Genomic DNA, 25,891 nt, shown 5'->3' on the forward strand with positions numbered 1-25,891 from the left:
TCCAGCTGTATGCTTAGGATTTGTGCACTTCACTAAATATAAACTATACCTTAGAAAACCTTAATAAAAAAAATTGACAGTGGCTTGGACTAGGAAGATGGCAGAGGTGATGGAGAGATACAAAATAGATTTGAAAAGGTAAAACAATGCTTGCCTACCTTGCCTCAGCAGAGCGTAGTAAGGATGGAATGAGGTAATGTACAGGAAAGGCTGATGCCCCAGTGGCTTTCTTGCTGTGCATATTCCAACTAAAACAAAAATGGCTGGCTGTGGTGGCTCATGCCTGTAATCCCAGCACTTTGGGAGGCCAAGGTGGGAGGATTGCCTGAGCCCAGGAGTCTGAGATCAGCTTGGGCAACATACCAAGAACCCATCTCTACAAAAAACAAACAAAAAAACCCCACAAAAATTAGCCAGGCGTGGTGGCATATGCCTGTAGTCCCAGCTACTTGGGAGGCTGAGGTGGAACCAGGAAGTTGAGACTGCAGTGAGCTATGATGGTAGCATTGCAGGTCAGCTTGGGTGGCAGAGTGAGACCCTGTCTCTGAAATAACAATAATAAATTGGCCGGGTACCTTGGCTCACGTCTGTAATTCCAGCACTTTGGGAGGCCGAGGTGGGTGGATCACTTGAGGTCAGGAGTTCGAGACCAGCCTGGCCAAAATGGTGAAACCTAAGTGGTTTCACTAAATGGTCTCTACTAAAAATACAAAAAAAATTTATCTGGGCATGGTGGCGGACGCCTATAATTCCAGCTACTTGGCAGGCTGAGGCAGGAGAATTGTTTGAACCTGGGAGGTGGAAATCGTAGTGAGCCGAGATCGTGTCACTGCACTCCAGCCTGGGCAAGAGAGTGAGACTCTGTCTCAAAAATATAAAATAAAATAAAATAAACAAAACAAAAACAAAAAAATTCCAGGCTCAGAGCTAATTTATTATGAACAGCCCCGCAATTAACACCAACCTCACCACACCCCAAAAGAAGAGCATAATGAAAGTGTTTGCCAGGAATATGGGCTATCTGGCTTTAAAAAAGGTGTAGGGTCATCCAGGAGGCCCAGTACCAGCGTCCTGACTGGCTAGGCTGAAGGACACCCCGCGCTTACTGGTAGTAAAGAGGCCACTTGCTTTCCAGCTGCAGTGTAACCACTGGTGGTAGCCCCCAGGTCCCTCTTTATCCTAATTGCATTGAATCACAGCATTTTCATGGGATAATGGGATTTCCACGGGTGACACGGGGTTGCAGCTAAGACTGGATGAGGCTGCTGCTAGTGAAATAGGATGACGGATCCTTAGGGGAAGTCACCAAGAGCTTACCAAGTGCCCTCCCCACAACCATGTGAGGCAGTTATGTCTAAAGGAGGGCACCAAGGCTCAGAAAGGGGCAGTGGGTTTCTCAGGCCAGGCTGGTAAGAGCAGAGTGAAAACTGGCACCAGACTTTGCAACTAGAGCACAGTGATGTTCCCACCACATCTCAGCCACCCGGCTGGTCCATTAACGTGGCCCCTCCCTATCCCACCGCCCAAGCTCTCTCTGACAGCATCAACCATGGCAAAGCCAAATTCACTGTCCTTGCCAGGCGGAGGCTCAAATTGGCAGGGTCACTGGTAAGTAACTTCATTCAGCAGACTCCCTTCTTTTTTATCCCATGGGGTGCCATTTCATGGCTCACTCTTTTTGAAGGTCCCCCAGGGAGCTGTGCTGCTTAGAAGGAGAGAGTCCACCAGGGCACTGACGATGCAGAAATAGGCAACTCGTCATATCTGCTCTAAAAGTTTCTCAGGCCAAGATCATTCTTTCCATGGCCAATGGTGTGGAATTCTGGGTATAATTAGGTTCCTGGGCCAGGTGCAGTGGTTCACGCCTGTAATCTCAGCACTTCGGGTGGTTGTGGCAGGAGGACAGCTTGAGCCCAGGAGTTTGAGACTAGCCTGGGCAATATAGTGAGACCCCATCCCTTAAAAAAAATTATATATATATGTATATGTATATTTATATATATATTTATAAATATATATGTATATGTATATTTATATATATTTATAAATATATGTATATTTATATATATATTTATAAATATATATTTATATATAAATATATATATATTTATATATATATTTATATATATTTATATATATATAAATATATATTTATATATATTTATATATATAAATATATATTTATATATATATTTATATATATTTATATATATAAATATATAAATATATATATTTATATATTTATATATATAAATATATATAAATATATAAATATATATATTTATATATATATAAATATATATAAATATATATAAATATATATAAATATATATTTATATATATATTTATATATATTTATATATATAAATATATATATTTATATATTTATATATATAAATATATATAAATATATATAAATATATATAAATATATATATTTATATATATATATTTATATATATATTTATATATACATATAAATATATATATAAATATATATATTTAATTAGGTTCCTGTTTGAGAGCGTAATGGGTCCAAAATACCTTGGGAGGAAGCTCTAAGTTTGCCAACAAGAGGGCCCTCCTTGCCACCTCCACACACAGAAGGGGAGACCTTCCCGGTGGGGAGAACACCTATCAGTCTCCGTAACTTTGGCCTCAGGATGTTTGTCTGCTTTTCTGGGTTCCGAACTCCCAGTACCTCCCTGCCCTCAGTAGGTGGCTTAGAATTCCACACTTCCTTCCGCATGCTCAGAGGCCAGTGCCACCCTGAAATGTGTTTCTCCAGCCGAGCAAATGCCCAGATAGGGGCAGTGTAGTAAAAGTCTCAGTCCGGAGACTCTTATGATAAAACATTTTTTCTTTAATGCAATTTAATTTCCATTCTGAGTCCTTGTGCCACTGGCAGTGGAAAAAAAATTCAGTCTCAGTGATTTTTGAATTTCCTCGGAGTTCTCGTCCTTTCCCTAGACTTCCGTCTAAGTCTGGGAGGGCTTCTGTAGTGCTGGAGGCTGGGTGGGGAGAGTATCACGTGATCCTCCATGTGATCTGTTCACCCAGGCGCCTTCTAAGAGGATCTTCTCTCTTGTCCAAGTGGCACTTTCAGTTCTGTGTCCTTCCAGGTCATGAGGGAAGGCACGTTAGGGGGTCTGCTCCTCCTGTCGAGGCACTGGATTCTCCATGAAGCTATCTAGATGCCACCTCTCAGCCACACCCTCTTGGCTCTCAGGGGTCTGCCTGGGCTCAGGCCTCATCCTCTGAGGTCCTTTGAGGCAACGATACCAAGGGGTAAAAGGAAGGGATGTTACGAAGGAAGAAAAAAGTCAGTATTTCAAAAATTTCCTACCATAGAAGTGATATTTAGGAAGCACCTGTGTGTAATAATAAACATTTATTGAACATCTAGAATATGCCAAGTACTATGCTGGTGTGAAGAAATAAAAGAGGGCCGGGCATGGTGGCTCATGCTTGTAATCTCAGCACTTTGGGAGGCTGAGGCAGGTGGATGGCTTGAACTCAGGAGTTCGAGAACAGCCTGGGCAACATAGGGAGACCCCACCTCTACAAAAACAAAAAACAAAAACAGAAAAATTAGCTGGGGGCGATGGCACATGCCTGTGGTCCCAGCTACTTGGGAGGCTGAGGTGAGAAGGCTTGCTTGAGCTTGGGAGGTCAAGGCTGCAGTGAGCTATGATCCTGCCACTGTACTCCAGCCTGGGTGACAGAGTGAGACTCTGCCTCAAAAAAAAAAAAAAAAGAAAAGAAAAAGAAAAAGAAAAGAAAAGAAAGATAAAATAAAAGAGGCCAGCACGGTGGCTCACGCCCATTCCCAGCACTTTGGGAGACCAAGGCAGGAGAACCACTTGAGCCTAGGAGTTTGAGATGAGCCTGAGCAACATAGCAAGTCCTAGTCTCTACAAAAAAAAGAATTTAAAAAAATTAGCTGGGTGTGGTGATACATGCCTGTAATCCCAGCTACTTGGGAGGCTGAGGCAGGAGGATTACTTGAGCCCAGGAGGTCAAGGCTGCAGTGAGCCGTGATCATGCCACTGCACTCAAGCCTGGGTGATCGAGCAAGAGCCTGTCTCGAAAAAAAAAAAAGTAAAAAAAGATGTATTAAAAAAAAGAAATAAAAGAGCCAATGAGGCCAGGCACCATGGCTCATGTCTATAATCCCAGCATTTTGGGAGGGTGAGATTGAGGATCACTTGAGCCCAGGAGTTTGAGACCAACCTGGGTCATAGCGAGACCTCATCTCTACAAAAAATTCAAAAGTTAGCCGGGCATGGTAGTGCGTGCCTGTCATCCCGGCTACTCGGGAGGCTGAGGCAGGAGGATCACTTGAGCCCAGGAGGTCGAGGCTGCAGTAAGCTACTGCAGCCTAGGTGACAGAGAAAGACCCTGTCTCAAAAAAAATTTTTTTAATAAAAATTAAAAATTAAAAAAAAACAAAAAACAATGTGCTGAGTAGGAGACTGGAGTGTAAAGGAAAACTGGAAGTTTGGCTGCAGACTGCTGGTCCTAATCACATCTCTGTCGCTCCAGCCCTGTGACCCCAGGCAAATTCCTCCATAACCTCTCAAACTTTAGTTCCTTCATCCATGAAATGGGTTCAACATATGGCTTAAATCCAGTAATATTTTTTAAGAGTGACTTGTACACAGTAGGTGCCTAATAAATGATGTCACTATGCAAAAGGAGAGCTCAGAGGAGGAGTGAGTGGGTTTCAGGTTACAAAAAAGCAAAAAAGAAGGACTAAATGATTTTGTAAACTTTAAACATATACTTAAATATAGAGTAAAAAGTAACAACCACCCATAGTCCCACCACCTAGAATTAACCACTATTAGCATCTTGGCACAGCTGGGCATCTCAACCCAGATTTTTTTTCTAAAATAAAATCATCCTACTGTTTTTGCAAGTATGATCCATACTTATTTTAAAGAATTCAAACAATGATTAAAAATTCCAAGCTGAGTGCAAACAAATTGACCCCAAATCCCACCACTTAGATCACTGATGGATTTTGAGCTGGTGGAGTGTTGGGGTGATGATCAGGTCTGTGTAGCAGAGAGATCACTGGCTCTCAATGGAAGAGAGTCCAGGATAGAGACCAGAGAGGAGGCAAGAAAGGACAAGGACTCACCCTAGGTGGTGGCAGTGGCAAAGAAGAGGATGGACTGGATTTCAGAGACAGCTGGGGCAGACCTTCCCATGGGCATTCGAAACCCCTTCCTTGCTTCAAGCTAAATCCCTAGAAAGCCACATACTTGGATTACATAGGTTGGATTCCTGTAGTATTGCCTCCATTGAGTTTGAGCTTTACCATGGTGCCCTCAGCTTTTATTGAGGGCAGACACAAGAAACAAGCACAGGAAGACCACGGCTGCACTTGCTGTAAATCTGCAATTGGAGGCTTTGTCTATTATGCTGCTCAGAGTCCCTGTGTGACTGCCTTGTGTGATGATGACCTGCTTGAATGTAGTACCAAGGAACAGTTTGTCTCTTTTAGAAAAAAAAAAAAAAAGTGGCACACATTTTTCTCCCAGATAGTGGAAATTATGTAATCTAATATATTTCCCTTTTTGCCCTGGTTGCCAAGAAGCTCAGAGCCTAAATTCATGTTACACAGGTTCTATGCCTAAACATGTTTACCTCTTTCTCATTGTTTTTCATTTTAATTTCAGTAGCTTTGTTGTAGTTATATGTTTTGAGGAAATCCTTTAGGAAAAGAACTCTCATCTCAGAGGCTGTTGAACAATAGGTATTCAGTAAGTATTTGATAGATGAATAAAGTGGTAAATTAAAAAGACAAATTTTAATTCTGCTTGGCAGCCAAGCAGGGCAGTTCAGAGACAGACACCTCCAGTGGCCGTAGGCACAGCCCACAGGAAATGGGGCATTTGAGGAATTAATGGAACAATCTCTTCTGCACTGAGTGAGCAAGACTTACTCCCGCCCTCTCTAAGCCTGAATACTATTCAGAAGACACTGATCCAGTGAAGAGAACAAACAAAAACATGGTATGAGTATATATGTGTGTAACCATTGGAGTTATTCTCAGCAATAACTACACTCTGCCTATCAAATTTCTACTCATCTTGAGAGTGAAAGGCAAGTCACCCTAGATCCCCCAGCCCATAGTTATAATCATCGCCATTGCAGGTATGCAGTGCTTTACAAACTGTATACACACACAGCTTCCCATTCAAGTCTTGCAACAATCCTGCAAAGTGAGTGATATTAGCACCATCCCCATTTCACAGGTGAAAAACTTGGGGCTCTTGAGCTGTATTGTTTCTTAAGGTAATCCGCTAGGCATATGTAGCAGCTGAACACTTGAACTTGACTAGTCCAAATTGAGACGTGCTCTAAGTGCAAAATATAAAACAGATTTCAAAGATAATATCCCTCCCCAAAATGCAAAAATCTCATTAATAATCTTTATACGAATTATGTGCTTATATATTAACATCTTGATATTATTAAGAAAATAAAATATATTCTTACAATTAATTTCACTTGTTTCTTTTTACTTTTTAAAAGAGGGCTACTAGGACATTTGAAATGATATACTAGTGCTACTCCAGAGCAGTGGGTGCATAGGTCGGCAAATGTTTTCCATAAAACATTTCTGTAAAACTGGGGCTGGGCACAGTGGCTCACGCCTGTAATCCCACCACTTTGGGAGGCCAAGGCAGGCAGATTGTTTGAGCTCATGAGTTTGAGACCAACCTAGGCAACATAGTGAAACCCTGTCTCTATAAAAAATACAAAAAATTAGCCAAGCATGGTGGTACATGTCTGTGGTCCCAGCTACTTGAGAGGCTGAGGCAGGAGGATCGCTTGAGCCTGGGAGGCAGAGGTTGCAGTGAGCTGAGATCACGCCTCTGCACTCCAGTCTGGGTGACACAGTCAGACTCTGTCTTAAAAAAAAAAAATTCTGTAAAACCAATTGTAAATATTTTAGGCTTTATTGGCCATACTGTCTCTGTCGCAACTGCTCACCTCTGCCATGGTGCAAGAACAGCCATAGATGATAGTAAACAAATGGGCGTGGCCAGGATCCAATAAATTTTATTTACGAAACAGTCAGCAGGCCGAGTCGTAGTTTGCTGATTCTTGCTCTAGAGTCATAGAGAAGCAGCATAGGGCAAGAGCTCAGGATTTGGAGTAAGAGAGGTTTGGATTCTGGCTGTAGCTGTTGCCAGCTATGTAACTGGGTAGATTACTCAGCTACTCTGAACCTCAGGTTTATTTGTCTAAAACATGAGGATAAGTCCAGTAGAAAGTGGGCAGAAAACATGGAGAGACAATTCGTAGAATACAAATGGCCAAGAGAAGTGGAAAATATGTTTAAGTTCCCTGCAAGGGACAATGAAGATTAAGACAATAAAGAGATACATTTACCTTCCAATTGAAAAGTGTTTTTTTTTTTAAATTGTAAAGTGTGCAGTTAAATATATGTCCCATACATGGTGAATGGGGATGGAAATCAATGTATCCCTACTAGAAAGCAATTTGGCAATATGGATCAAAATCTTTAAAAATGTATACCCTTTGATCTAGTAATTCCACTTGAAGAAATCTATCCTAAGGAAATAATCAGAGATGTGGACAGAGATTTATGTACAAAGATGTTCACTGTAGCATTATTTATTATATAATAGTGGAAAACTGGAAACAGCCTATATATGTCTAGCAATTAGAATAATGATTAAATATTAACACATCAATTGGATCAATACTAAGCAAATATAAAAATAGCATTTAAAATATTTAATAACATAGGAAAATGTCCCCTTTATAGTGACAAGTGGAGAAAATGGTCCAAGGCCATATATACCAGGCTATGCTAGGAATGGAGGTAGAAAGTACATATGTTGGGCCGGGCATGGTGGCTCACACCTGTAATCCCAGCACTTTGGGAGGCCAAGGCAGGTGGATCACCCGAGGGCAGGAGTTCGAGACTAGCCTGACCAACATGGAGAAACCCTGTCTCTAATAAAAATACAAAATTAGCCAGGTGTGGTGGCGATTACAGGATTACATGCCTGTAATCCCAGCTACTCGGGAGGCTGAGGCAGGAGAATCGCTTGAACCCGGGAGGCGGAGGTTGCAGTGAGCCGAGATTGCACCATTGCACTCCAGCCTGGGCAACAAGAGCAAAAGTCCGTTTAAAAAGAAAGAAAGAAAGAAAGAAAGAAGGAAGGAGGGAAGGAAGGAAAGAAAGAAAGAACATATATTTGCACAGAGAAAAAGAGTGGCAAAAATGCACCAATATGATGCCAAGTGTTATTTCTGGATGGTGAGATTATGTGTGATATCCATTTTCTTTATTATTTTTTGTGTCTTCTGATGTTCTTCATTTAACATGTATTACTTTAATCATCAGGAAATTAATATTATAAGAACCTTAAACCCTCAACCCAATCAAGAAATGGGCAAAGCATATGCATCAATGGGATATAAAAAGAGTAAAGAAGACAGAAAAAAAGGCAAATAAATATAAAGGTCCCCAGTCTCAGTAGTAACCAGGGAAATTAAAACAATGAAGACTTTTTTTTCATATATGAGTTTAGCAAAAATGGAAAAAAATATGCATAATAGCTATTAATGGTAAACAGATCAGGAAATGGGGGTCCTCTCATATGCCTTGGGGGGAGCATGCAGCCTTTTTGCAGGACAGTTTGGCAACAACTAGAAAAATATTAAAGGCACATTCTGTTCCATTCAGTAATTCCACTTCTAGCTGCTGAGCACATGTGCCTGAAAAGCCGGTATTAGAATACCCAAGGAAGCATTGCTCATTGCATTCAATATCAAAAAATCAGAAATAATCCACATGTCCGTCAATGGGTGAATTATGGTAAGCCCATTCTCTGGAATATTAGGTAGAAGTTAAAAGAATGAACTAGGTCTACATATATCAACATGAAAGGAGGGAAATCTGCAGAACAATACAACAGAATGATCACATTTATGAGGAAAAATCTCTCTATACATTGTCATACATATATAAAGGTTCTCGGAAAATTCTACCTCAAAGCTCTTTGAGGGGGAGGAGGAGAGTGTGACTGGGGTGCAGTATAGGGAAATTCTCCCTTGAATTCCATAAGCTTCTCTCTCATGAAGAACTTTGGGTTAAGAGCTCTAAACCTGGAGACAGATTGCCTGGACTTAAACCATTTTCCTGGCTTCACCATTTATTACGTGACTTCGCAACTGAAAATCTCAGTTTCCTCATCTGGAAAACAGAGGTGACAATAATATTACCCGCCTCAAAAGGACGTTGAGAAAATGAGATGAGAGGCTGTGTGCAGTGGCTCACACGTGTAATCCTGGCACTTTGGGAGGCCAAGGCAGGAGGATCACTTGAGGTCAGGAGTTCAAGACCAGCCTGGCCAACATAGTGAAACCCTGTCTCTACTAAAAATATGAAAATTAGCTGAGCGTGGTGATGCACACCTGTAATCCCAGCTACTAGGGAGGCTGAGGCAAGAGAGTCACTGGAGCCCGGAGGGCAGAGGTTGCAGTGAGCTGAGATTGTGCCACTGCATTTCAGCCTAGGCGATAGAAAAAAAAAAAAAAGATGAGGTAATGCAAACAAAGCATTTAACACAACGCCTGGCACATGGTAGGCCCTCAAACCTCACTACCAAGACATTTAGTAGTTATTGTCATTATGGTTAGTAACACAGCACTTAAAATGCTCTCATTAAATACTTGTGCAAAAATAAAAATTACAAAAGGGCCAACACATTTATATACACCTAAGTGAGCATGAGAATCCCAAACTTGAAAGAGAATTGTGAAAAGTGGGTACCTGGCACACAGCAGATGACAAGTTTGAGGGTGTCACCTCTGGAGTCAGTCTTGGTCCCGACACAGAATCTTCCACTAGCAAGTTGTGCAAGTTCTGCGCACCTTAACTTCTCTGGACCTCAGAATTTCATTTACAGACCAGTGGGTAATAACAATACCTGTCTTATGGGGTTGTGGAATAATGTTCTTGGAAAAGTGCCTGACACAGAGTAAGCATTAACTATTGTGGCTGATGTTATTTATATTATGAGTAGTGGCGCTACTACTACTACTATTACTAAATGTCTTATCTCCTCCAAGTGGCCTCCAGACTCCTCCAGACCAGCAAAAACACCTCATTGTTGTGAGCCCCCATGAGCCCCTCACCAGTGTCTGACAGATAGTAGGCACTTAGATTTTCACAAGGTTGCTCTCACTGCTTTAGTTGGTATCATTTAAAAAATGGAGCCAGAGGCAGCCTGAAGAAACAGGAAGCCCATGAGCTGCGCAGTCAGTGGCCTTAAATCCCAGCCCTGGTTCTTACCACCTGGTGACCTCAGGCTGGCATATCATTGACTGAATCTCCCTGATCCTCAAGATCCTCACCAGTGAGATGGTTTAATAATATTATCTACCTCATAAGGCCATTAAGAAAGACAAATGAGGTAATGTACCTGACACCTCCAGCCCTCTATAGGTGCCCAACAATGTTGCATCCTTAATGATACCCCCCTTGCTGACTTAATAGAGATGGCAATGGCATTTGCCTACTAAGCTCTGCTGTTTGGACCACAATTACACATCCCTGCACACCTATCGCATGGTATGCCACAACTCAGGCCAATCGCCTAAGAGGAAATAGCCACTTGGAATGCAGAATTTGCAAATTTGTAGAAGAGTGGTAACTCCACAGGGGTTGGGCTACATGGGCTGGTGGCCGGGTGTGGTGGCTCACGCCCGTAATCCCAGCACTTTGGGAAGCCAAGGCAGGTGGATCACCTGAGGTCAAGAGTTTGGGACTGGCCTAGCCAACATGGTGAAACCCTGTCCCCACTAAAAATACAAAAATTAGCCAGGCGTGGTGGCGGGTGCCTGTAATCCCAGCTACTTGGGAGGCTGAGGTGGGAGAATTGCTTGGACCTGGAAGGCGGAGGTTGCAGTGAGCTGAGATCACGCCATTGCACTCCAGCCTGGGTGACAGAGCAAGACTCCAAGTCAAAAAAAAAAAAAAAAAAAAAAGGGCGGGTAGGCCTGGGTAGAATCAAAATAATAATAGTAATAATCACAATAGCAACAGCAATAGTGTTTGTACCAGGCACTGAGCTAAGCATCTTACACGGCTCCACTTCTTTATTCTTTACAACATTCCTATAAGGTTGCAGCCCTAATATAATGAGCCCCAATTTACAGATGGGGAAATTGAATCTGAACGCAGGAAAGGAACTCTCTCAAGGTCACAGAGCAGGAAGTGGCAAAGCAAAGACCCTGTTTCTAGAACTCAAGCTCCTAACTTCTCTCGTTGGAGGGGGATAGGACATGTGCACATGGGCGCACACTCCTGAGTCCTCAGTGAGCAAAGGTAGGTGGGTCTGCAGCACCTCAGGAGTATCCTGCCCCTACTTTGTCTTCTTTGGTGAAGAACAAAGAGGCATCGCACAGTACGTCTAGGCAGAGCTGAGGCCCTGAACCCAGGGGTCTGTGCTCCTGGTTCAGCAGGAGCTGCCATTTTCCTGGCTAAACACACAAAAGTGTCTACCCCAATCCTAAAATAATAATGCTAACAATATCTCTACTTTTCTGAATGATTAAACATTTTTACAGTAAAGAAAAAAAACTCTATACAAAAACCAAAATAAAGGCTTCAAAGCGTTAGGGAGCCAGGACTCAAGTATTCACGATCACTAACCAGTCAAAGCAGAAAAGACCCACCTGTGCTGCCCTCTTGGGGCCGGCAGATGGCAGGGCGGGGGCAAGAGGCCAGGAACAGAGAGGTCCCAGTCTGATCTAAGAAGTAGCCTTTATTCTCTCAAGACTTGGAGCACACACGTAGGCCCAGTGGTGACCTGGGCATCAGGACCTCTGAACAGCCCCCTCCCCAGGCTTTCCAGACAGAGAGGGTTGGCTGACAGATTTCCTTTCTTGCAAGGTGGACAGGGTCTCGGCTCTAGGCATGAGTGCTCTTGGTATCATTGACAGAGAAGAGAAACTGTGGCCAGTGAGACCTGTTCATCACTTCCCTTGTTTAATCGCCAGAAGCTGCGCTTTGTGAATGGGCGAGGAACCAGAATCTGACATGTCGTGCAGGAGGGACAATGTGAACTCGAGTGACAAAGCCAGCTTGTGTGTGCACAAGTCCACGTGGCTGTGTGTAAGCACCTATCTGGGAGTATACAAAGGGAAGCTGGTCAGACACTCCCGCGGTAATCTTACAGTTTTTCTTCCAGACCCGAGAGCCGGGGTTTCAGTTTCAGCAAGTGAGAAGGAGTTGGAAGGTGACACTGTGCCTGCATTCAAGGGTGCAAGATGCAGCAAGGGAAAGCCTCATGCCCAAGAGTGTCACCAGGAGTGTGTGGCTTTGGGTGCCAGAGCCAGTAGGAGAGGCCACTGCTCCTTTCCTACCTAATCAAACCTCCTGGCATTGACAGAGGTGAATTGGGGGTGGAGAGATCTGCCTCACCATTATCTCTGCTCTCGTGGCACCTTCTCCTCCCCCCACTCCTATCTCTCTCCCTCCTTCTCTCTCCCTCCCTCCATCCCGGCTTTGCTCCCGCCTATGAAAAATCAGCAAATAAAAAGTTACATTAACCCCACCCTGACCTCGCCGACATAATACACTGCAGGCTGATGCGCTGCCTTCGGAGGCTCGCTGAGAACCTGTCACTCTCCAATGTCCCAAGCACAGCCTGGGGAGCATTTACCGGATAATTAATATATTAAATGCATGAAAAATAGTTACACAGACTTCCCCTCCCTGCCCAGGGAAGGGGGGTGGGATGCAAAAAAGACAGATTCAGGCTGTATACCATCAATATAAAAGCATCCCCCGAATAGCCGTCATAAAAACTGTTCATAATTTTATAGCTTCATTCCTGTTGGAGCACCATAAAGGCAAGTCATATTTTTTACACTCAGGATGCCCCATAAAAAAAAAAAAAGAAGCGAATGAGAAAACGAGAACTTGGCAGGAGGCGCCTTCACTCTCACCTGAGGGTGAGGGAAAAGAAGGCGTACCCCAGGTTTGTCCTCTCTGACCCCCTCCTTCCACCATTTTCTTGGCCCAGCTGTGAATTCTGATGAGTCCCTCAGAATAATTATTAATTGGATGACTTTATGACTTTTTATTTGGCCTTTTTTTCTTTTTGCTGATTCCATATTTGCCTTTTATGAGGATGGAGATGGGGGTAGAGATGGGATGTCTCTCTGTGTCTAGGCCATTCCACCCCTCTACCTTGCTTCTGGGAGATGGGGGTACAAAGAGTGGAATGAGCAGGGTCTGGTTGGACCACCTGGATCTGTTAGGGTTCAGGTGTTAAGGGGCCCAAACCAGGTGATGGAGAGAAAGGAGGAAGGGCTGGGAAGAATGTCTGTAGGGCCCCTGATCTCCCCACCTCAGCTGGCATGGGATGGGCCCCTCAGGGTTCCCTGCAGAAGCCAGATGTCCCTGCACAGACTCTCACACAAGCAGTTCAGGATTGGGGAAGGGAACGCAAGATCAGCTACAGACCCAGGCCTGACCCACCCAGGCGGTGAGCAGGGCATCCAGAGCCAGAAGGAAGATTTCCTCTCCTGATCATTCTGTACTGCAGTGCCCCAAGAAGACATGGTAGTAAGATGATCTCTTCCCTGCGACATCCCCAAACGCACCCGCGGCGCGTGCACAGGCACACACACACCCCCCATGCCTTCAGAGACATCTGACCTGCTCCCGCTGACCTGACCCCAAGAGGAAGCCTTGACCCCCTTCCTGACCCTGGAGTAGGGGATGAGGTGGAGGAAGTGTCCCCTCTCTTGGCAGGGTCAGGCGCGGGCGCAGCCGCTGTGCGAGAAAGTCGCGAACACACTCTCCCGACGCCTCTATGAGGAGCAGCGGACGCATGGGGGAGACAGATACTCGCAGAGACGCGCGGTGAGGCACCCCACCGCCTCTCATACCCCGGTCGCCTGCCCCACCCACACCTCCAGCCCGGGATGCCGGTGGGCCGAGGGACACGCAGAAGGGCCGGGAGGCTGGATGCCAGCCCAACCCGGGGCGGGGCTGGGGCGCGCGCCTGCGAAAAGGCCGCTGACCGTGGTGCTGAAAAGGCGGGTGGTCTCCAGGCACTGAGAAAAAGCGGGCAGCTGGGCTTCCAGCCTGGCCGGACCGGTCCAGCTTGGCACGCCCAGCCTCCCCGGGTATCTGTCACTCTGATGGGCTTGAGCCGATTTCTTCCCAGCTGAGCTGAACGGTTTGTGCCTCCCCTCTTTCGGGGTTTCTGCAGTCTGCTTGCCTTTACTCGCCCTGCCATCCCTGTAAAGGGTGGAAGCTGCCCCACCTTGGGTACCATGTCTTCCCAATAAGACCATAAGACCAGGGTATCTGCCACTGCAAAGAAGCCCTCCCCGATCACACTGGCATCCCCTGAGGCCAAGGGGTCTGTCTTCCCCAGTGGTCTGGGAGCTCCCTGACGGGCAGGCTCTGTTTTCTTCCATCAAATGGGCCTTCTTTAGGCCACCCTGTTCTCTCATCAGACTGAAATCTCTTGAAAGACAGACTCTGTCTCCCCCATTAGACTGGGATTTTACTATGCCAAGTGTTATACATCCCTCTCCATATTTAGGCTCCCATAGAGCAAGAATTTTTCTCTACCATCGAACTGGGAGGCCTTCCAGAACACAGAGGCTGTGTCTCCTCTATCAGACTGGAGTTTCTGCCAGGGTAAGGGCCCAGTTTCCCCAACCAGATCAGAACGCCCCCACCCTGATTGGAAGCTGGATTTCTCCCATAAAACTAAAATGCCTCTCAGACCAGGGGGCTGGAACTCTCATTAGACTGCAGACCTCCCTGGTGGAAGGCACTGTGGTTACTCCATAAGAATGGGAACCCTCCAAGGACAGGAGTTCCAGCACCAGACCAGAAGCCCCTCTCAGATCAGAAACTGAGTCTCTTCCATAAGACTGGGAACCTCAGGTAGGAACATGACTCCTTCATGGGAGTCTGAGGGCCCCTCAAGAGCAGAGGTTCCCCCACTACACTGGAAGCTCCCACACATCACCCAGGGCGAGAGGCAAGTATCCTTTGTTCAACTCTGCACCAGAAAGAGATGCCTGGTTCCTGCTATGGTGGAGCCTGATTGCACCATCTGTGAACTGGACAAAAGGGACTAACATTATCAGCCCCTCTGTGTGCCAGCCCCAGCCCCAGCCCTTCACACCCATTATCTCATGGCTTTACCACCATTCTGCAAGGCAGATATCCTTATCCACTTTCTGCACATGAGATGAGACTGACATACAGGACTCCCACTCCAACTCCTTTGCCCCCAGTCCTGGCCTCCCCCATCCCTCCCCTCTTCCCTCTCCCATGGTTCCTGCCCAACCCTGCTGCTCCATTCCTATAAAAGCAGCCATGTGGGCCAACCCAGGGCCATAATCTCAGGGCTTGAAAGGAATCAGGCTTCAAGCAATGAAGAAGCTGTACAGCAAGGGCCACTCTTCCTCTCCTTGGGTATTCAGGACTGTGGGAAGGGGATGATGAGGGCTGGGGCTGCAGATAATGAAGGACCTCTTGTTTTCTCTAGAAGCCCTGTTACCTTGGTAATTCTATGTGCACTGGGAAAGGAGGAAGTGCATGGAAGAAAGGAGGATTACTGGGATACTCTGTAAATCAGATTTTTAAATTCCACTTTTTCTTTTCCTTCTTTGTGTTTTTCTCTTTTGCTAAATGTAAACCTATGCTGTCTACTTCCCCCTTCTCATACCCAACACAGTATCTCAACATGTTGGGGTGAGAGTAGCTATTACCATCTCTGAGTTATATATTGTTCTCTCTCTCTCTCTCACTGTGTGTGTGTGTGTGTATGCACGCGCGTGCATGCATGAGTGTGTTTAATGAAAATAGGTCCACCTCCTCTTCCAGACCAGAACTAAAATGGAGTGGGAGTGGGGGGATAAACATCCTCCTCCCCCAAAAGGAAAAGCATCAACTAATTTGAAAAATATTTAAGAAACTCTGGGTCGTCATCCACTTGCTTCTCCCTGCTCCATAATTACACTGCAGTGCCTGATATTTTCATGGGACATTAAACCAGGAGTCAGGTGATGGGTTCCTTCCGTCTACGCCTATCCGTTAGCCGCCAGGCCCCTGCGGACCTTGACATTATTAATAGTCCTATTCATTAAGTATTACTCTTGTAGAATGAGTAGCATAATATTGGCCTGGAGATAGGAACAGGCAGAAGGAATAAGTCAAATTAATTTTCCGGAGCAAACGCCCCGGTTCTGTAAATGACATTCTGTACTGTTAGCATTTTAAATGTGGCACAAATGGCAGGAGACACAATTTGAAAGCAAAATACTAGAAGACATGGCTCAGGGTGGAACGTGGCAGCAGGAAAATCTAAGAGCGTCAGGGACCTGGGGGTGGGAGGGTCTGGCCCATGCAGTCACAGGGAGGGGAGAATTTTTTTTAATGGGCATTTATATTAAATGCAGTTGAAGGAGGAGGAAGGGAGGAGAGTAGGCAGTGAGGTCTGTGTGTGTGACACTGTGTGTGAGTGTGTAGAGGGGTATCTGGTGGAACAGAAAGGAAGAATCAATCACAGTTCTCCTTCTCTCCCTGCTCCTCCAAGCAGATGGTCTGGGGTTGGAGCTGAGAGGTTCTGCCACTGACTCCTCTAGGGGGATGTCTTCTACCCCTTTTAAGTCTTTCTGACTAGGTCTAGAGAAGCCTAACTCTTAACCTTCTTACTTAATGAGGTTTGATCTTCAGGGTAGGTGAGGATACTCACTCATTCACTCAACCCTCTACCATCTGTTCAACAATACACGCCAACTGCACAAGCCTGGTGTTAGACTGTAGAGTGTGGGGCATATGCAGATTGGTTACACAAGGGCCCATACCCTTCCGAAGCTTAGAGTCTAGTGGTTGAGCCATGGGGAGTCCAGGTAATGGTGGTACAAGGCTGTTTGTGATCAGGTCAATGAGGGAGGGAAATATGAAAACTGTAAAGTGCTCAAGACAGAGAGAGACCATTCCATTGGGTGAATCAGAGGACACTTGCTAGAGATGATGGCTTTTAACCTGGGTTTTGAAGGATGGGCAGAAGTTGGACATGGAATAATGGAGAAAGGCAATTCAGATGAAGAAAGCAGGATGAGCCAAGACAGGAGTGTCAAAAGGAGCAACATGAATTGGGGACGGTAGGGCTGTGTTCCAGGATAGAAGGCTTGGGAAGGGTAGTCATTGGCAATGATGTTAGGAAGGCTACCCTTGCACAGTCCTATACTAAAAGTTCTATACTAAAGGCATCTAAAAATTCAGAAACTAGTGTGAGAAGATGGTGCCTCCTTGAAGTCCATACTCCTGTCTCATTCTCCTCATGACATATGGACAGGTGCTTGCCAGAAACAGGGAAGAGAACTGTGGACTGCGGCCCATGCCTTGGATGGTTTGGGGGCCTGTCCCACTGCATCCCAGTCAGTGGCTAAGCAAACAGGAAGCTCAGTTTGGAAATCAGATTGTGTCTCAATGAAATCAGGCTGTGGAGTATGTAAAAAGGTGAATGGACACTCATGGGCCACCACTATTCCCACAAGGAAACCAGAAGCAGGACTCCTTTCTGTTTAATTTCACTTGCCAGTGGGCTTTTTTGGGTCTAGCAGCCATTACCACCCACTTAGGTATCTTTAAGCATTTCAAACATGCCCAGAGGACAGGTAGAACCTTCATCTTGGCACTCTGCCTGGAGCTGAGCTTCTACATAGCCGTGTTCCTGTCCTCCTTACTCTCTCCCTATCCAAGCTTTGGAAGGGCTTTTCTCCTCCACTTTGTGGAAGGCAATGTCTGAAGAACTTACCTGGATCCTGAATAGAACCTGAAGCCATTCAGGATCTGAGAGAGCCAAAATCTCTGAAGTGTGGGCCCTAGAATCTATCCTTAAGGGTTTTGGAGGTGGAAGGCAAATATAAATATATGAAAAACTTAATGCATTTCGATCTTCGATAGGGAGGCACGTTTAAAACGTTAAATCAACAATAGTTATCACTTACATGGCAATTACTACATGTCAGACACTGTTCTATGTACTTTTACATATATTAACTCATTTCATCCTCACATCAGTCTTACGAGGTGAGTGCTGTTATTATCTCCCTTTTACAGATAGGAAAACTGAAGCGCATAGGTGTTAACTAACTTCCCCAAAGTTATACTGGTAATAAGTGGCAGGTCTAAGCTTTAAATCCACGTAGCTTGGCTCCAGAGCCCATGCTCTTAAAAAGTTTCACTATGTGAGACCATAGGTCAGCCAAGGCCTAGGGGATTAGGGGCCAGAGAGGTGGTCTGGAAGGTTCTTGGGGTCAGAAAACCACATGTTGACACCTCAGACAGAGCTGAGTGACCAAAGAATCCCTCTTACCTAAGTTCAGGGGAAAAAAATGCTATCTTGGGTCTGCCTGGGTCTGAGACAGGGAGCTGCAGAGCCAGGATTCTGATGTTTCATAGTCACTGGTTCTGATCTGACCTTGTCCATTCTACCATAAAAAAGGAAGGAGTGCAATGGAAAGGAAACAGGGCTGAGAGTCAAGAGTCCAGTCCATCTCTATGGATCTTGGAGAAGTCAATGGCCTCTCTGAGCCTCAACTCCTCATCTCTGAAATAAAGACCTTAAACTGGATGCTTTCCAAAGTCTCTCCCAGCCTCATCTCTGAAATAAAGACCTTAAACTGGGTGCTTTCCAAAGTCTCTCCCAGCTCTGACACTCTACTAAAGCGATTCTCAACTTTGGATGCACATTGGACTCGCCTGGGTAGCTTTTAAAAAATACCAACACCTGGGAGGCACACCAAGCCAAGTGAATCAGAATCTCTTGGGGAGAATAATCCAGACACTGGTAGTTTAAAAACCTACGAAGGTGATTCTAGCATGTATTCATGGTCTATAGAATCCAGGTGCATTGAGGAACTAAGGCTTCATTCTCACTCTAGCCTCATCAGTGATCTTAGAAACTGATGACCAGGACCACGTTGAGGGAGGGGAGTGGTTTACAGCTAAGGAGACCAGTACACTGGACCCAAGAATCCAAAAGTAGCCCCTGATTTTACGGAAAAGCAGCCTCTCAAAAATGACTGATTAGACTCAAACCACATATCTGTGGACAGAACTCGAAGCTGAGAATCCCTGCGGCCTCTTGGGACAGTAGATCTTGTGGACCCTTCTTACTCCTGGCATTCCAGATCCTTGGTTGTATAGCATTTCCCTCCAATTTTGGAGGTGCCTTCCCCCATAAGTTCTTCCCAAAGAAATGAGGTTCCTACCTCCCTCTGAATCTCACTGGGGCACCACATCTTTTGGGGAACCAGCTAGGCAGGAAGACTTCTTCCATCCAATGCTAGAGGAGGAGTCATATCTTCCCCTCACAGAATAAATACATTTAGCACGCCTCCGCCTTTTTTTCCCAATTTAGTATTGTTTAATATGCATTTAATCAGGCCATTCGGTATTACAGCGGCTATGTAGCGTGACTCCCCCCATGGGCACGGGGGGAGGGCGTTATAGGCCATTAGGCTAAAGTAATATGTATGAGGAGTCACTTTTCCCCAGGGCGCAGTAACTATTTTTGCTCCCCAGTCGTCCCCATTAAATCATTAAACCTCATGACTATACTTTCTGAACTCTACCATGATCTTTAAAAAGCCAAGCATTAAAGGGCAGCTGTCACCCTCCACCGCCCAGGCCTCCGCCGCTTTATGTATTCACAGCATCAAGTCCTTTGTCAGTCTATACATCATGGGGTGGGGGGTGGAGTTACAGCCCACGAGGAGTAGACATCCCATCCTCCAGCTACCCAGCTCTCCCCTGGGGAGGGCTCAAGGAGTCTGGTGGTATTTCCCCCGCACCACCTCCCCACCCACCCAAGGCTTCATAGTCTGGCGAAGAGGGGATGTGGAAACGGTGGTCTGAGAACTGTCCGTGGTTCTGAAGACCTATCCCACAGACGGACATCATCCTCTCATCCCCTCTCTAACCAACTACATCTGGCTTTCTCGACCGGCAAGCGTCATTTCATAACCAAACCCTTCCTGAAAGTCTCTGTTTTTCCTCTATGGTGAGTATGATACTGCCCAAGGAAAATTCTGGGTAGTGCAAAGATCTGTGGATTAGGATTCAGAAAGCTGCTAACTGGCACAATTTGGACAAGTCTGAGCATCAATTTCTTCACTGATAAAATGGTGCTGATAATACCTATCACACAGGATTGTTAGATTTAATAACATGTTTGTCAAAGTTATTTTCAAACCCATAAGCACTGCACAATAATAGCATATATTAATGGTTAATAAAAATTAATATGAATTTCATTTTATTCTTTAGTAAACATTTATTTATATTGTTAATACTATTTATTATTGTTGTTGATAGGTGTTACTCAATCATTTCCCAAGAACTTCCTTCTTCCCTAGGAAATCTCTACAGAGATGCAAAAGAGGACTACCACTATTAGAAAAAGAGAGGTGGCATGTTTTCATTTTATTCTACCTCCTGTGAGTTGAAGTGGAGAGGACTTTTCAGTCCCTTCTTCCATGACCCAGTCCCCACCCTGTCCCCCATCCAATTCCAACTCTAACCCCCTAATCCTCACCCTGGACACACAGGTGCTTTTCTCATTCTGCATTCCCACACCTGCCTCACCATCAAAGGGCTGGGCAGGGAAGGGTTAAGCATCTCAGCAGCCCCCAACAGGGTCCTCCTCACCGGCTGGGAAACAATGGAGCCATCAGTCTATATTTGACCTTTGCCCCTGCAGCGTTTATGACTTATTCCTCTCCTTCACTGCCTGCTGCGATTCAGCCTTCAATCTCCTACCCCTTGCCAGAGTGGAGCTGGCCCTCCCCCCAGCACCCTCCCCAGCCTCTTTGGCCTCCCTCCTTCCCCTTTTCTCTCTTTCCTTATCTCTCCTGGATTCCTTTCTGTCTTATTCCCACTCTCTTTTATTTTTGCCTTTCCCTTACTCCCTCATCATGCTCTTCACCCAACTTCCATTTCTTTCTCCTTTTCTTTCTTTCCCTTCCTTCTTTCCTCTTTCTTTCCTTCTTTTCTTTCTTTCTTCCTTTCTTTCTTTTTATCTCTTTCTTTATTGCCTTTTCTTCTCTTTCCTTCCCCTCTCTTCAGTTTTCTCCTTCTCTCCTTATCATACTAATTTATCAGCTGGCCTACCAATTTTGGGTGAGAGCCCTTGGGAAATCTCAGCTTGGTCTCCTCTTTCCATTGAACACTCTTAAACCTACAGTGCTCTCTCTGTTCTCATGGCTACTTTTGGACATTATTGTAACCAAAAGTGGTCATGAGTTGTCATAATGAAGGTACATGGACTGGGGAAGGTACTGCATCCATTACGGGATGGGAGCCCCAGGGGGGTGGGAGCAATGTCATCCAGACCAGAGCAGGGACAGAGGGGCTCTGGTGTGTAGAAGCAGGGAAACAGCATCAGGCCTGGGTATCAGAAAGAACCAAATTCCAGCCTTAGCTCACCCACTAACTGGGCTCACTAACCCTCGGCAAGTCATTTATCCTCTTTGAGCTTCTTCTTCCCCTAAAACATGGGATTTAATAATGCCTGCCTTGACCTGGCTTGCAAAGTTGTTGTAAGGAACAAGAAATACAGAGTGTGAAAGTGCATTGTAAACTGCAGAGGACTGTATAAATATGTGGGGATTGGGAGGAAGGGGTTCTATTTTTTTTCTAGAATCTCATCTGGCTGCCCTGCCCCCATCCCATCCCTGCAACAGGACTGACAAAGCAGTGATCCCACCCACCTATATATACCTTCCAGTTTAAAAAATCACATTGTGCCGGGTGCGGTGGCTCACACCTGTAATCCCAGCACTTTGGGAGGCTGAGGTGGGAGGATCACGAGGTCAGGAGATCAAGACCATCCGCACCAACATGGTGAAACCCTGTCTCTACTAAAAAAAAGATACAAAAATTATCTGGGTGTGGTGGCACGTGCCTGTAATCCCAGCTACTTGGGAGGCTGAGGCAAGAGAATCACCTGAACCAGAGAGTCAGAGGTTGCAGTGAGCCAAGATCGCGCCACTGCATTCCAGCCTGGGTGACAGAGCAAGACTCTGTCTCAAAAATAAATAAATAAATAAGCACGTTGACATCTTTTTCACTTTTAACACAGCCCCATTTCATAGATGTGGGCACCGAGGCATCAGCAAGTTTTAAGTGACTGGCCCAAAGCCACAACGCTAGTAAGTAATGCAGCCAGGACCCAAGCCTAAGTTTTCAGCCTCCAAGTTCAGTGCTTTTTCCACCATCCCCTATGGCTTCTCACTTGCCTTCAAGTGCCCCAGGCTGGAGGGCACCTGTCACACCAGCCCCTGTTCCCTCCTGACACTGTCTGTGTACATGCCCATCTTCCTTCAGCAATCGTGAGTTCCTGGAAGGGACAGAACAGATCTGGTGGGCACTCAGAAAAATGTTTTGCCAAGTGAATGAATAACTACATGCCCCTCCCCACCCTATCACACAGTGTTGCCCCTGAGTGCAGTGGTATGTCTTAGAAGGTGAATTACAACTTGGTCCTCTTCTCTCAGAACTCCAGAGAGCTGCTGCATAGTCAGAGTGGTCTCTGGTCTCTGGCATGAGAGTCTCTCCTAAGGAAGGGGTCTTGCCTGCCACCCCCACACATGCACACATTGCTCAGCCCCTGCCCCCAGTCTGTGACAGCAGCCTCTGTAATGAATGACCCTGCAGTGGGGCCCAGCAAAAGGACAGGAGGGCACGAGACAAATCATAGCTGCCAGGCGCTAATCTTCCCCTGGGAAAGTCACCTCCACCCCCCTCATCCATCACTGGGCACTGGGCTGCCACCGTAACCACCCCCCCCAAATACACACCCAAGACAACCACCCAGGCCTCATTGATGCATGTGAAAGTGCTCAGAGAGGCAGGTTTTGGTGTACAAGTGGGAGCATCTGCACACAGCCAGAGGAGCCAATGCAAAAAAGGCCATTATTGCTCCAGACCAGGTTCCTGCCTCATATCTCTCACCCCAGAAAAAGTAAAGTCTGATGATTCAAAATAAATCCTCTGAGCCATGCATTTGTTTAATTGCCTAAGAAATGTTTGTTAAGAATCTATTTCAAGTAAAGCAATGCAGTGCAAAGGGCACAGAGATGGACAGAACAGGATCTAGTCCTGAAGGAGTCCGTGGTTCAGCAGGGGAACAGAAACAGATCAAGGGAATGGGAAGGAAGGGACACAAGCGTAAGAGAGGAGGAAGATGGAGAGTGAAGGGAGGGATTTCTCCCAGTGGAGAGGTTCAGGGACAGCTTCATGAAGGAAGACCTTGAAGGATGGGTAGAGTTTGCAGAGACAGGAAGAAAGCAGTCTGGGAGGAGGGAACAGGGTGAGCAAAAGCAGACTATGGAAGGCAAAGGCATAAGACAGTGCAATAAGTTGTACAAGGAAAGATGAGGTTGACACCTGACCACTGAATGTCAGGTTGAAAAGGCCCAACATTCTCCCACACCCACCCCTTTCCAAAACACACATGCACACACACACATGTGCAAAGAATTCCAGCCTCATGAAAGAGTGGAGCAGGTTCAATCTCACCATAGATCAATTTCATGGAGATGTGTCCAGCCATGTGTACATCTTCTCCCATTGAACAGGCTATGGAGGTAAGAACCTATATCCATAAGCCATGTCACTGTACAGCCATAGTCACCCTTCTAGCCAGCATTCATTGAGCACAGTTCTGAGAGCTTTACATGCATTATTTCCCACTAGAATGTTAGCCTCAGGCCGGGCACAGTGGCTTATGCCTGTAATCCCAGCACTTTGGGAGGCCAAGGCGGGCGGATCACCTGAGGTCGGGAGTTCAAGACCAGCCTGACCAACACAGAGAAACCCTGTCTCTACTAAAAATACAAAATTAGCTAGGCATGGTGGCGCATGCCTGTAATCCCATCTATTCAGGAGGCTGAGGCAGGAGAATCATTTGTACCCAGGAGGCGGAGGTTGCAGTGAGCCAAGATCATGCCACTGCACTCCAGCCTCAGCAACAAGAGTGAAACCCCGTCTCAAAAAAAAAAAAAGAATGTAAGCTTTATGCAGCATCAAATGTCTTACTGCTGAATTACTAGAGTTCAGAACAGTGCTTGGCACATAGTAGGTGTTCAATAAGCTTTTTTTGAATGAATGATCTCATGTCCTCATTTAATAGGGTTGTTATGCTATAAGATAGGTACAAATATTATGACTACCACCCCACTGTCCCCCATTCTACAGAAGAAAAAATGCAGCCTTGGAGAGATTCAGTCATGCAACTAGTCATGCCACTGGTCATTGCAACTAGCAAGTGGAGGGGCCTAGCTCCAAACACAGCTGTCAGAGTGCAAGCTCTTTACCAACAGTGCTAAAGAGCAGCAGCCCTATGTCTGACTTTCATGTTTCTGCAGTCATTGTCATGCTTCAAGGCGGCACAATTTGAACTTACGCTCTCAGAATCTGCATAATCATTAACTATTGTAGGAAGACACTAATATATACACTTCTATAGTTATATGCACTCAGTCAGTCCACTTTAGGGAAGACCAATATAAACAAAAGCACCCAATTTCCAAAGCAGATAAATCTAGGAGGGCTCATTTGCTTCACAGAAAAAGTCTTGGCCAGGCACCATGGCTCACACCTCTAATCCCAGCACTTTGGGAGGCTGAGGCAGGCGGATCGCTTGAGCCAAGAAGTTCGAGACCAGCCTGGGCAACATAGAGAGACTTCATCTCATTTAAAATTTTTACAATTATATTTTAAAAAAAGAAATAAAGAAATAAGAAGAAAAGCCATTTGCCCTCTAAAAAAGAGGATTCATCCAAGGGCTTTTTTTAAGTAGGAGAGCTTGTCTGGGCATTTCAGTGCTTAATTTAATGGGGTCTGCAGGGGGTGGAGTGAGGGTAGCACAATTTATGGGTCACCTGCTGTGTGCCAAGCTCTTTATGACCCTGCAGAGCAGATATTATTATCCCATTTTATAGATAAGGAAACTGAGTATCAGGTTCAACACATTTGCTTATTCAACACTATTTATTGAGTCCTGTTCTGTGCTAGGAACCAATGCAGGCTCCAGGGAATCCGATATATATAAATAAAGTCCTTGCCCTGACAGCGCTTGCATTCTCATGGGGAGAGATAGGTAATAAACAAGTGAATGAATAAGTGAACAAATCTTTGAGAGAATGTCATAAGTGCTTAGAAGGAAATAAATGGGGTGCTAAGAGAGGGCTAGGGTCCCTAATGTAGATCTGGAAGCATCTGGGGATCCCCTGAGCCCTTCAGTTAGAAACTGATTGACTTCAGCTGTGGCTTCTCAGCCCCAGTTCAGAGAGGGAGGGAGTGGGGGGAAGGGTGGGAGGAAGGAGGAAGAGAGGGAGGGGAGCATCCAGCCTGCTCTTCTACCATACTACCTTGTCAGAAATCCAGGTGGGAAGAGTTGCCAGAGAAGCAAAACTTATTAGAAGCCATTGTTCATTACAGACCCATCTGAAGTTAGCGCTGAAGCCCTGGCACAAGGTCTCTGAGAAAACAGGAATTTGATGTGTAAAATGTCAACTCAGCCAGCTTGGTAGGAGCACTGGAGCCAGGAGCACCGGGCTGTGGGTGAGTAGGGCAATGTAGGCTGAGCAAAGTGAGTTTTGCTGAGGGGGTAAGGCCAGACTGACCAGGTTCCATTTCTGGCTCAGCGACTTAAGGACATGTCGCTTCAGATGTGTGTCTTGACCTCTTTGCACTCCAGTTTCCTCATCTATAAAGTGGGTATCAGGAAAGTACTCACCTCTGACGGTTGTGAGGAGGATTAAATGCTTCAGTATGTGTGCAA

The sequence above is a fragment of the Pan paniscus genome, chromosome 19 (genome assembly GCF_029289425.2).
Source record: "Pan paniscus chromosome 19, NHGRI_mPanPan1-v2.0_pri, whole genome shotgun sequence".
In the NCBI taxonomy this organism is placed as follows: domain Eukaryota; kingdom Metazoa; phylum Chordata; class Mammalia; order Primates; family Hominidae; genus Pan; species Pan paniscus.